Source organism: Scylla paramamosain, chromosome 9 (genome assembly GCF_035594125.1).
Source record: "Scylla paramamosain isolate STU-SP2022 chromosome 9, ASM3559412v1, whole genome shotgun sequence".
In the NCBI taxonomy this organism is placed as follows: domain Eukaryota; kingdom Metazoa; phylum Arthropoda; class Malacostraca; order Decapoda; family Portunidae; genus Scylla; species Scylla paramamosain.
Genome location: NC_087159.1, coordinates 6,157,501 through 6,165,000, shown reverse-complemented (window position 1 = coordinate 6,165,000; position 7,500 = coordinate 6,157,501). Strand labels below are relative to the sequence as shown.

At 46.2% G+C, this 7,500-nt stretch overlaps 1 long non-coding RNA gene across 1 annotated transcript in view; it reads right to left on the bottom strand.

The window, feature by feature from the left end:
* LOC135103466 (uncharacterized) overlaps positions 1-7,500 on the bottom strand; it is a 60,479-nt gene that overhangs the window by 278 nt on the left and 52,701 nt on the right. The window contains exon 4 of the long non-coding RNA XR_010270070.1: positions 1-6,262. This exon is cut by the window's left edge and continues 278 nt beyond it. This is a non-coding gene — a long non-coding RNA (uncharacterized LOC135103466). The remainder of the gene's footprint in view (positions 6,263-7,500) is intronic.

Sequence of the window (7,500 nt, the reverse complement as noted above, 5' to 3'; positions counted from 1 at the left end):
CGGGGAAAAAAAAAAACAAGGGAAAGGGTGAGGGGTATGGAGAAGAAAAGATGAGGAAGAGGAGGGTTAAGTAGGACGGAGAGCGGAAAGAGAAGTGTGCGAGAGGAGGAGAATGGGTGGGAGAGGAATGGGAGAGGCCAGGGAGAGTAGTGAGGTGTCTAAAGGGTTAACGCAGCTCTCCTTTTCATGTTCAGTGCCTGCATGACAACACCCCAGAGTTAGGCATGCTAGGGCGCCTTGTTTCTGTCTTTGCCACGCTGCTTTCACAATCGCGTCAGGAGAGGTTGCCTGTAACACACATTTCTCTGCCTCCCTTCCTCCCTTTCTCCGTAACCCAGTTTTATTTCGCACCATAAACCTGAGAATGAATCTGGACGTGAACTGGGTATTGGTTTTATGAGATTTCTTACCTTTTTTTTTTACATTCTTTATTCTGTTCTTTCTGGATTTCAGCCAGACTCTTTCTTCATCGTTAAAAATATGGGTCGGTTCATAACACTCAGATTATTTCCTTCCTGTCTGTAATTCTTTTCAGGTGCCGATTTTTTTTTTTTTGTTATCTATCGACTGACGGTTTTCATATTGATTATTGGATGAAACTCTATAAAAAAGAGGTATATCAATGACTTTTTTTCTTTGCTGAGTATTGCCAACCTTTATTTTTTTTTTAGGGTGTGGGTGGGGGTGGGGCTACAAGCGAGACGCTCTCAAGGACTTTGATAGAATTGGATACAGTCTACAATTTCCAAACTATTCTACAGATTGCGCGCCTCTCTGTGTACCCTCGTCTCAAGTTCCCATCCAATCCCTGCTTCAGTTCTGTCACTGGTGTAGACCGTCAGTAGTGTTCTAACCCTACCACTTGAAGCAATACAGGAAGTTTACTTTCCATTATTGGTAACTTATGAAAGCCTTCTATCCACGCTAATCATTCCACATTTCTAAGCTTTATTTGATAGGACCCACCCATCAGGAGCAACGACACGTCTGGAGAGCTGCTACAGGTCGTAAAAATTTCCTTTGAATCTGCAGAGAAGATGGGTTTCCTTCATAACTTAAACCTTATTTTTTTTTCTTCCGCTCCCAGATGACCATATCAGGGGAGTTTATTCATCCAAGTGTGTCTTCCGTGTGTTTAGAAAATCCCACTCCTGCAGCACCTCCAAGCACAGCTGACTCAAGGGGTGTTCGTCCTAGCAACTGCCCTGTGTAAAATGACCGCCTTCAATCTTTTGAGGTTCACTTCAGTATTACATCTCTTCCTCTCCTTACCGCTATCTTCGTGATTATTGCTCTTCAGAACTTTCTGAATAGATGCTTCTCTCCTTGCCGCATCCCCGTTGGCCTGCTTTTTACTTTTATTCTTATCGCGATTTTGTCTATCACAGTAATGGAGGAATTTATCTACATTGAGCGGAGCAAGATAGTCTACAAAAGTTTATAAACAAGAATTACATCCTGCTTTGCCTAGGACTGTTTCCAGTGAAGAGCAGTTCAGTTGTTTCAGGAAACTATAATATTCTCTCTCCTTTCTCCGCTAACTTCATCGCCACAATTTCCCTTTTCCATATTTCATCTCTCCACATCCCTTCCTTTCACTGCAGCTTTCCTGCGTTATCTCGCTTTCGTTTTCCATCATTATATGTTCTAGGAAACATTTCAAAACCTCCCGGCATTCTGTTCAAATTGTTAAATTCTTATAACGACACAGAAGCTCTTGACACTCACGCCCTTCACCTCTCCGCCACACCTTCTCGCAATAGCCAATTATTTTTACCCTTCACGCAACATCACTGCTTCACACATCCCCATTTCAATCTTGCCTCAGACACGCTTCCCCATCTACAGTCAACCACGCAGCTAAAACCTCCATTGCAGTTCCCTCCTTCCTCTAGTCCCTGGCACCTCCACTTAATTTCTACCCCTCAAGGTCACTCCGCTTGGCTTTCTTACAAAATCCTCTTTCCTCACTGCAAACCTCGTCCGCTTCGCCATCTCCTTGCCTCTCCTGCGTCAGGAGCGATGAGACAACGCTTCTCGCCCTCCTTAAACTCCCTTTTCTTCAATCAGAGTGCAACTTAAGAGAACTATGCGGCTCTCAAGGCTGACTGAGGGCTGATTGGGAGCGTGACGGACCCAACGGGGAAAAAATTGAATATATACAAAAGGAAGGTATCGTACGGAAAGTGAATGAAAAGGATTAAAAGATGACACAGTGGAAATTTCAGGCGAAAAATGAAGAGGAAGGAGAAAAGCACAGGATAGTGTGTGTGAAGGTTTCATGTTCTTCAGAATTTTCTTTTTTCCCCTTATTCCGAAATCAAGTCGAAAGTGAAACCTTTTTTTCTTCATCTACAGCGGCAAGGAATGCCAAGTTTTCACAAGCATTTCCATTTTCTTTCCCACGTTATTTCTCTATTTCTCGGTTTCAGTTTCCGTATATATTTCCCTTTGCTACTTCCTCATAACCTGACACGCGCCCCTCGTCTGACCTTACATCTTGTCCTTGCATTCTCTTTCTCCCGTACTTCATTGTTCTCTCTCTCTTCCTTTTATGCCAACTTTTGTACCATTTTCTCCTCACTCTTGGTGGTCTCTCTCCTCTAAGACCTTATATATTTTAATTCTCTCTCTCTCTCTCTGACTCAGTTCAGTTTCATTCTTTTTCTGTCTTGCAGAGAGAAAGGGAGAGAGAGGGAGAGAGGGAGGCAGAGAAAGAGGAGGAGGAGAAAGAGGAGGAAAGAATGGGAATGATCGGGAGGGAGGGAAAGGAAGAAAAGAAATGGTTGTGTGAAGGGAACTCATCTTGACCCACAGAACAATCATGGGCGCGGTCAGGAGGAGGAGGAGGAGGAGGAGGAGGAGGAGGAGGAGAAGAGGAGGAGGAGGAAAAGGTGCAAGGGTTAGATTCCCAAGAAGAAAAATCAGAGTTTTGTTGTTTTTTCTGTCTTTTGTGAGGAAGGATTCTGCTGTGCATCCAGGAATTGTCTTAATCTTTATCTTTAGAGTTTCAGGCAAAAGTTGTACTGGTATCCTTGGAGACTTGTTTGTTTGTTTGTTGTTGTTACGTTTGATTTTATTTTGATCAATTCACCTTTGTTGTTTCTTGCGTGTGTGTGTGTGTGTGTGTGTGTGTGTGTCCATCTCTCTCTCTCTCTCTCTCTCTCTCTCTCTCTCTCTCTCTCTCTCTCTCTCTCTCTCTCTCACCGTCCTTCCAACATTTTACATTATCATTTCACTTTAACCATCACGCATATTCCACTTATATATATAATTACTGCACTAGCACCGGCGAGTGTTTGTGTGTGGAAATGCTAACTTTACCATTCCTGTGTGGTACCAAGCTTGGCCCAGACTGCCTCTCATGAAGGTGATTACATCGTGTTTACCTGCGCCTCTCTTGTGCAGCGTTGCAGACAGCCACCCACCTCCACCTTCAAGAGGCTCATCCCTGCACCTTCTGTAACCTGATGCTAAAGGTGTGTGTCGTTCGTCCGGCGTAAATAGGAATTTGTATGTCTCTCTTCTGATTCAGACGAGAAGTGTTCATTATAACATTAGTGGCGGTGCAGTTTACGTTACCCAGCACTTCCTGTGGGTGAATATTGAAGCGAGCGGTCCACCCACACCACTGCACTGCGAATGGGTGTTTTTAAAGCGGTGGGAATCGTTTCTCAAGTGTCTCTTAAAATTGTTGTTGAGTATTACCTTAAGACACTCACTAAATTACAGTTTCTCTCTCTCTCTCTCTCTCTCTCTCTCTCTCTCTCTCTCTCTCTCTCTCTCTCTCTCTCTCTCTCTCAATAAACCCTTCCCCACACACACACTCAATTACACGGACCTTCATAAACTCTAAACAATAAAAACTAATAATAATTACTCTCCTTCAGACACGTATAAGACACCCCAGGGAAAGGAGGAGGAGGAGGAGGAGAAGTGGTGGTGGTGGTGGTGGTGGTGGTGGTGGTGATGGTGGTGGTGGTGGTGATGGCACTGTTGGCGGCGCCTCATCACGTTCCAGCGCAAGACACAAACTGCTGGCATCCACTAGTTAGGGCGCGGCGGAGGCACAACGCTAACTTTTTCCGGTAATGTCGTTACCTGCAATTCCAGCCACAATTTACTTGGCAGTCCGACAGGAATTAAGTTTGTGTGGCCTTCATCTCGGCGGCGGCGTTCCAATCACCAGTCTCATCACCACCACCACCACCACAAAAAAGAAAACCACCAACTTTATAAACAGCAACACCAATCACCATCACCCACGGCAACCACTATCTCCTCAAGCTCCTTTCTTACATGACATTACTGCTACTTCTCCCCTCACCACATCGTCTTTACCTAGCATTGTTGTTCTTTAGCAACCTGATTTTATTTTACTCCTAAGATGAGAGTCGAGGCTGAAGAACCAAGCTTAATGTGCCTCCGGGGACGTGATGCCTCGCGCTCTTCACTTCTTCCACCACGTCTTGAGCATGAACTTCCTAACGAGTTCCCATTGTGCTCTTCTAACGAAACGGAACTTTATTGCAGCCTCTAGATCCCAGCAGTGCAGAAGTCATCCCAAGCTCATGGCCTTCGCACCAGTAATTTGGACTTTAGAGCCTCTTTCAGTTCCCAGTGACCTCTTTCCTTCGCTCTTTTTCTCATTCCGAACAGCATCCCGCCCGCCGAGTCACGTCCATCACGCTCTGGGTTCTCATCGTTCCCTTCCATCGAGCCGCTGCTGCTGCCTACTTGTCTTGAGCTTATCATCTCCAACATTCTCACTTCTGACTGTTTTTGCTCCCCGTGCCTCACGTCTGGTTTACAACAATGCGTAACACTTTCTTCCCCTCCTCGCTCCTCCTGCAGGTGTCCCTCGTGTCTCTCCGCTGCAGCAGTAAGTTGTCATTACCCTGTCACTTAATGGCGGCAAAAATGGATGCCGCTACGCCCGCCTCTTCCTCGTGGGTCAGTGCTACTATACAGTCGCCTCTTCCTCGACTCCAGGCAATTCCCGTCTTGGCGGACCATCGTATGTCCTGCAAGACCCTCGCCGATCCTCGCAGGCGCCTCCAGCCACCCCGTCCAGCCCCGCACCAGCCCGCCCCTGCAATCTGGTTCCCGGCGTTTCCTCGGCCATCCTTCTAGGAACATACGTCTGCGAGGAATTTACAGTGGTGATAATCCCTCCTTCCTTGATCAGCTGCAGACGCCAAGAGGAGAAGCAGCTGGTCCTTGTTTCCTATCGAGTTCCTTCCCTCGCCTGAATTGTATTTCATTTAAGGTTTTATGTTTTGTTATTATCTTTTATTTCCTTGCTTTATTTATTTATTTTTTTGTTTTGTTTTTCATTGTCTTGTGTTTCATACGTGCTGGTGCATAGCCGCGGAGAGTGTGATGGCGCGGCGCTACGTGTGTTGCGTCTCATGTGCAATGCGTGCAATGATCATGTGTTTACTTCTTGCCCTATGCACATTCACTGCGGCTAGATATTGGAATTCTGGGGTGTTTTTCCTTTACTGCACTTTGCCACAGGGCGGGTGAGGATCTTGCTTGCGTGTATGAGCGTCATCAGCCTTCCTTGTAACCTCGTTCTTGTTTCCTTCTTTTTTCCTCTCGTTTATGGGGTCAAAAGTACCTTGAATTCTTCATAAAATCACTGAGGATACATATTACTTCTCTGGAATGCTGTGATACCTAAACCTTCTTATTTCCTGTAGCCAACGGACAAAGGAACCGGGCTTTTTCATCAAGGGTCCGGTACGTGCATATGGTCACGACGGCGAGTGGCACGAACGATCCTTGCTCTGCGGTGATGAACGGCGAGGTCGGCTGCAGACTCACACCAATATCCTGCAATTCACTGGCAAGGCGACGCTATCACCGCCGTCCCCCAACATCAGGGATTCCGCGGGGCTGGCAACGAGATCCCTGAAACGGGTAACGCGTGTTTGTCAGGAAAACGGAGCAATACTTGCCATCTGCCTCCTGCGGTGTTCTCTGCGGGGAGCTTCTGGCAATGAAATTTAGTTATGTTTTCGTGGTGCCCTAGTGTGTTTTCCTTGAGAAACCCGCCGTGGCTTTAGAGTCAGCTGCAGAGGCAAAGGAAGAAAGGGAATGGGAGGATCGGTCGAGAAGGGAGGACAAATAAGAAGGGAGTAAAAGGAAGGATATCATGGACGGAGACTCCTCGTGGTGTTATTGGTTTGCGTCTAGCGTCCACGTCCTTCCTCTCGCGTTGCGTTAACCTCGCAGTCCTCGGTGCCTCGTTCCATTACTGTTTTGGAGGAAAGTTAAATATGTTACTTAACTATTTGCAAGACGAAAACAGCTCAGATAACTTCCTTATCGATAACTTCCTCATCGGTGTCAGTACATTAATCTCACAGCTGGTACTGTCTGTTTTCATTATTGTCCTGCCGGAAGTTTCAATTTTATGCTTTGCTGTTCAAAGACGAGAGTAACTAAGATAAATTCCCATTCTATTTTAAACATAACACTTGCATTATCGACCATGAACACAACATTAAACGGCAACACCTGTCACGAATACTGTGTAACCCCAACCTTTCTTCTCCCATCCACTGTTTATCATCACATCTCACGATTTTTTCTGCTCTGTGGTAAGACCATGAGGCGCGAGGTTGAGCTGTAGGTTCTTCACTGGAGCCGGGGCGTCTTGTACTCTAATAATTATTAAGTCCACAACCTCACCTCAAATGGAACGTGGCGGGAAATATGGTATTATAAAACGTATTTCATAACATTTCTACCATTTCATGAAGCTCCGCGTATCACAGTGTATTGATGCAGCTCTTTGAGATCGTCGGGGGTGGTACTGTGTTACGCGAGGATATGACTTCAATTTGTGAAGTGAATGTGGCTGCCAGTCTCTGTCGCCCCAGGGAAGGAAGGGAGAATCCGAGGTGGAATTAGAAGGAAAGCATTCACCGCGGCACCTAGACGTCAGAAGAGTGAATGAAAGGTTGTTTATTGCCTGTTTCCGAAAAGTGGTTGACCCCTCTCTCTCTCTCTCTCTCTCTCTCTCTCTCTCTCTCTCTCTCTCTCTCTCTCTCTCTCTCTCTCTCTCTCTCTCTCTCTCTCTCTCTCTCTCTCTCTCTCTCTCTCTCTCTCTCTCTCTCTCTCTCAGTGATACACATCCACAAATAGCCAAACCAAAACTTCACCCCATTTCTCCCCTCCGCCCACATCAAACATCCCCCTCCCTCACACACCCACACACCATCACAACTCCAGCAGAAAAGATCAAAGATAACATCAGCTGGGAGAGAAGCAATCTTCCCACTGACGCCTCGCCTTGCCACGATGCATCTCGCTACACCAACAACAAAGTATCATTCCCACCTTGGCTACGGGAACGGAAAGCCATGAGTCAATTCAAATGCTGGAATATTGAGGACAAGAGCAAGGATATGAATGAGGCGAGTCTTCCACCAGCGCATCAGACGAAGTAAGTGATTCTGGAAGCTACGCTGAGATACACAGATAGTTTCA